The sequence below is a fragment of the Cervus canadensis genome, chromosome 18 (genome assembly GCF_019320065.1).
Source record: "Cervus canadensis isolate Bull #8, Minnesota chromosome 18, ASM1932006v1, whole genome shotgun sequence".
Lineage (NCBI taxonomy): Eukaryota > Metazoa > Chordata > Mammalia > Artiodactyla > Cervidae > Cervus > Cervus canadensis.
The window spans coordinates 7,462,432-7,467,933 of NC_057403.1; positions in this window are offsets into that span (position 1 = coordinate 7,462,432).

Consider the following 5,502-nt stretch of genomic DNA (forward strand, 5'->3'; position numbering starts at 1 on the left):
AACCAGAGTGGCAAGAGTGAGCATCCTTCCCTTGGTCCTGATTTTAGAGGAAAAAGCTTTCAGGTGTCCACCTCTATTGGTTTGTCATAAATGGGCTTTACTATGTTGAGATGTATTTTCTCTATGCCCATTTTTCTGGGAGTATTTACCATGAATGGATGTTAGATTTTGTCAATGCTTTTTCTATGTCTGTTGACACAATCTTGTGTTTATCTTCCTTTTTTCAATGTCGTGTATCACGTGGATTGGTGTGTGGATTTTTAACCATCCTTGCATCTCTGGAAGAATGCTACATGATAATCATTTATGGTACCTTTTATAGATTGTTGAATTCTGTCTGCTAATATTTTCTTGAAAACTTTTTTGAACCATATTCATCAAGAAAATGATCTGTAATTTTCTGTAGGGTCTCTTTATAGTACTGATATCAGTGTAGAGATAGCCTGGTTGAATAAATTTAAGAGTGTTCCCCTCCTCTTCAACTTTTTGGAAGAGTTTCAGAAGGATAGATGTTATTTTTAAAAATGTTTCATAGGCTCACATGTGATACCCTCAAGTCCTGGACATTGTTTTCTGAGAGGATTTTTATTCAGTTCAGTTCAGTCACTCATCGTGTCCAACTCTTTGTGACCCCATGAACCGCAGTACACCAGGCCTCCCTGTCTGTCAGGGGATGATTAACAGGACGATTCCTACGTGCTATTTCTCATAAATCCTCTGTTCCTTATCAGTGGAACAGCAAGCCGCTCCCAGGGCTGGGGTCAGTGTGTGAGACAGGCTTGGGTCTCCCTCAGTAAACATTCTCTTTATGACAAAACTACTTTGTGTCGATCCTCTTTCTTGAGATATGGATTGACTCTTGATCTTATGACCATCGTTTATCCCTTGTTCCCTTGGTAATGGTTGCTATACATTTAATTTTCTGAACTTTATCATTGTTGAAAGAAATTCCTTGTACAACAGCCTACATATACTCACAAAAAGATCATTAAAGCACCTTTGCTCCATCAGAGCTTAGGTCCCCGTGCCTTTTTTGTCTCTCTCTATATCCTTTAAAGGACCCCAACAAGTGGCGCCCAGAACAGGGACTCTGGTATACATGGCATTCAGAAAGAGTGACTAAGGGCCCATTGAGGTCAGTAAGTACTATGACATGGGTCAAATGGCTAAAAAGCCCCCTCATTTCTCTACTTAACTTCAAACTGCTGGAAAGCCCCATCATCTCTCTACTTTACTTCACCATTTGTTTAAAGCTCAGGGACTTTTGGTTTCATGCCAAAATAGAACCTTGCCTTTAAACAGTGGTTAACTGTAATCCTTGGTTCCCTGATAAAGACAGTTTTGATTTAGAAATTTGGCACCGGGTCAAAGAAAATGTTGAATGAGCCACCAAACGGAGATAAAAATATTCCAATTGATTTCTGGCCTCTATGGGCTCTCATTAAAGCTGTAATTCTGCCATTTCAAGGTAACTTCTAGCCCTCCTAATATTCGACATCAGACAGAACACTTATTACATGAATATAAATTAAACAATAAAACTTTACAAAAGGCCCAATTAGAACAACATAAAATATTTCAGAATTTTCCTACAAGCACTGCCCTGGCTGCTCTGAATTCTCCTCTTCTGCCAGCAGGCACCAATCCAAAAGTCTCTCCTTCGCTAGAACCTAATGATTCTAACAACGACTCTCCTGAGACACTTTTTGACATCAAAACTGGCAATCTTTTTTAGATAATAATGATAAGTCCTTAGTACAGCCTCATATTTGAAAAAATCGGTATGTACTCAGTCTCCTCCATGACAGAAGCTTTCTGAATTACTGGCTTCGCAATACAAGTCTCTGAACCTGATGGTTTCTCCGCCTTTCCAGTTTTAAGAAATCCTGATGCTCAAGAGCACATAATACATCAATATGAAGATATTAGTTTTTTTGTACAGGCAACAAATGAAAAAGGCCGTAATTGTGTATGGCCCACATTCGCTTTGTACTGAAGAGCTTCTAAATATTGTGGCATCTTCTATGGGAAACTTTATTCCCTATGATTGGCAAATTCTAGTAAAAGCTCTCCTTAAACCAGGAGAATATCTTCAGTGGACAATGTGGTTTCATGATATAGCCAGGGATCATGCTAACAAGAACGGCCGAGCTGGCACTCCCAAAACCAAATGACTTTTGAAATGTTAACTGGCACCAGACAATTTGATGCCATAGAGCTCAAATACAACGCCATTCCTTGTTGCGTGTACAATTAAAAACAGTGGCCCTTGAAACTTGGGATCGAATTACTCCTCAAGGAGAGCCTACAGGTAGCTACACCAAAATATTACAAGGACCTAATGAAAATTACGCTGATTTTTTAGCTAGATTAGAAACTGTTATTTCCCATACTGTAATTGAAGAAGAAGTCATAAAACAGCTAGAGAAATTACTTGTTTATGAGAATGCAAATCGGGAATGTCAAAGAGCTATCGCTCCAATTCATGAGACTGGGACTATTATTGATTATTTGAAGGCTTGTCTCAATCTAGGATCAGAAACTCAAAGATGCAAATGGTAGCTGAGACAATGGCTGCTGCCTTTAGAAAGGAAAATGAAGGATGTTTACATATAAAGATAAAAACCATTTAAAAAGGGACTGCCCTAAGAAGGTTAATAAACAAACCTCCAAGAATTTGCCCTCACTGCCATAGAGGAATGCATTGGGCCAAAGATTGTAAATCTATATTTGATATTGAAGAAAGACCTATTCCAGGAAACTCCAAGCAGGGGACCCCCCAGGTCCCCTTCAACAAAAACCAGGGGCAAATTCCATCTTTTCCCTCAAACCCTCAACATCCGGCAGTGTTGCCATCAATATATCAGCCCTAAATGATTTTCTACTTTACCATCAAGAAGTCCCTTCTAGAATACCTACCGGACTTTTTGGGGCCCCACCCCCACAAACCTTCGGTCTTTTACTTGGCCATCTAGTTTAAATTGTAAAGGAATTGCAGTTCACCCTGGAATAATTAATTCAGATTTTAAAGGAGAAGTTCAAATCATGATGTCATCTCAGAAACTATATCAATTCAAAAAGGGGGACAAAATTGCTCAATTACTTCTTTTGCCTTAGTTAGTTCGTTCAGTCGCTCAGTAGTGTCCGACTCTTTGTGACCCCATGAATCACCGCACGCCAGGCCTCCCTGTCCATCACCAACTCCCGGAGTTTATTCAAACTCATGTCCATCAAGTCGGTGATGACATCCAGCCATCTCATCCTCTGTCGTCCCCTTCTCCTCCCACCCTCAATCCTTCCCAGCATCAGGGTCTTTTCCAATGAGTCAACAGGTTGCATGAGGTGGCAAAATATTGGAGTTTCAGCTTCAGCGTCAGTCCCTCCAGTGAACACCCAGGACTGATCTCCTTTAGGATGGACTGGTTGGATCTCCTTGCAGCCCAAGGGACTCTCAAGAGTCTTCTCCAACATAACAGTTCAAAAGCATCAATTTTTCACTGCTCTGCTTTCTTCACAGTCCATCTCTCACACCCATACATGACCACTGGAAAAAGCATAGCCTTGACTAGACGGACCCTTTGTAGGCAATGTAATGTCTCTGCTTTTTAATATTCTGTCTAGGTAGGTCACAAGTTTCCTTCCAAGGAGTAAGCGTCTTTTTTTTTTTTTTTTTTTAATTAGTTGGAGGCTAATTACTTCACAACATTTCAGTGGGTTTTGTCATACATTGATATGAATCAGCCATAGATTTACACTTATTCCCTATCCCGATCCCCCCTCCCACCTCCCTCCTCACCCGACTCCTCTGGGTCTTCCCAGTGCACCAGGCCCGAGCACTTGTCTCATGCATTCCACCTGGGCTGGTGATCTGTTTCACCATAGATAGTATACATGCTGTTCTTTTGAAACATCCCACCCTCACCTTCTCCCACAGAGTTCAAAAGTCTGTTCAGTATTTCTGTGTCTCTTTTACTGTTTTGCATATAGGGTTATCATTACCATCTTTCTATGGCTGCAATCACCATCTGCAGTAATTTTGGAGCCCCCAAAAATAAAGTCTGACACTGTTTCCACTGTTTCCCCATCTATTTTCCATGAAGTGATGGGACCAGATGCCATGATCTTAGTTTTCTGAATGTTGAGCTTTAAGCCAACTTTTTCACCCTCCTCTTTCACTTTCATCAAGAGGCTGAAATAAAATGTAGTGTTTATTTAAATATAAATATAATTTAAATATAATTGTTTGCTAATCTAATTAAGACATGTCTTAAGTCATCAACATTATATAATGCTTTATTGTGCCTAGGTTTAAGGTAAACTAAATTTGACAACAAAAAGGTAACTTTATATATATATATATATATATATTGCTGCTGCTAAGTCGCTTCAGTCGTGTCCGACTCTCTGCAACCCCATAAACGGCAGCCCATTAGCTTCCCCATCCCTAGGATTCTCCCCTGGAGAACATTGGAGTGGGTTTCCATTTCCCTCTCCATATATATAGGAATATATTATATATATATATATATATGTATATAAATAAATAAGATGAAAACTTTCAGATAAACTCTATTAAAAGTAATAATCTATTATTATAATCTAAAATAATCTCTTAGGATTGGGATAACTTAAATTTCTAGAGTTATACTAAACTAAATAAAAATTCAATAAATAGCTAGGTCATTTCCAAATAAAATAAGATTTTAAAACATTAATTACTGAACACTAACTTCTTCTTATAGAACGTTTTTCTTACAGAAAAACTAAAGAGATTTTGGACTATTTATAAATATATAAATATGTTACATTATAATAAATATATTGTGTAAATATAATTGTATAAATATATATATATGTGTGTCTGTATATTAACATATATATAAATAAATATATTATAATATAAAATATAATAAATATATTCACCAATCTATAAAATGCTAATCTACAAGAAAGTTCATGTTTGCTAAAGAAAAAAGATATATATTTTTAATAAAAATGTATAAGGAAACAGATCACCAGCCCAGGTGGGATGCATGAGACAAGTGCTCGGGCCTGGTACACTGGGAAGACCCAGAGGAATCGGGTGGAGAGGGAGGTGGGAGGGGGGATCGGGATGGGGAATAAGTGTAAATCTATGGCTGATTCATATCAATGTATGACAAAACCCACTGAAATGTTGTGAAGTAATTAGCCTCCAACTAATAAAAAAAAATTAAAAAAGTAAAAAAAAATAAAAAAATAATCGGAAAGAATGTTCAAAAAAAAAAATGTATAAGGAATGACGAATGGAATGATGAATACAAAAATATAAAAAAGATTTATGGCAAATGCATGTACCTCATTGCCCTGAATTTTCATTCTCTTCCTTCTTACATGTCTCAATCGATACAAATTCTTCTTTTATATGGGCCACACCTCTCCGAGGTGAAGCTACATGACATTTTATAACCCACCTTTTAGCTTACTTTGCAATAATGAGAACACCTAATTCTATAAAAGCAG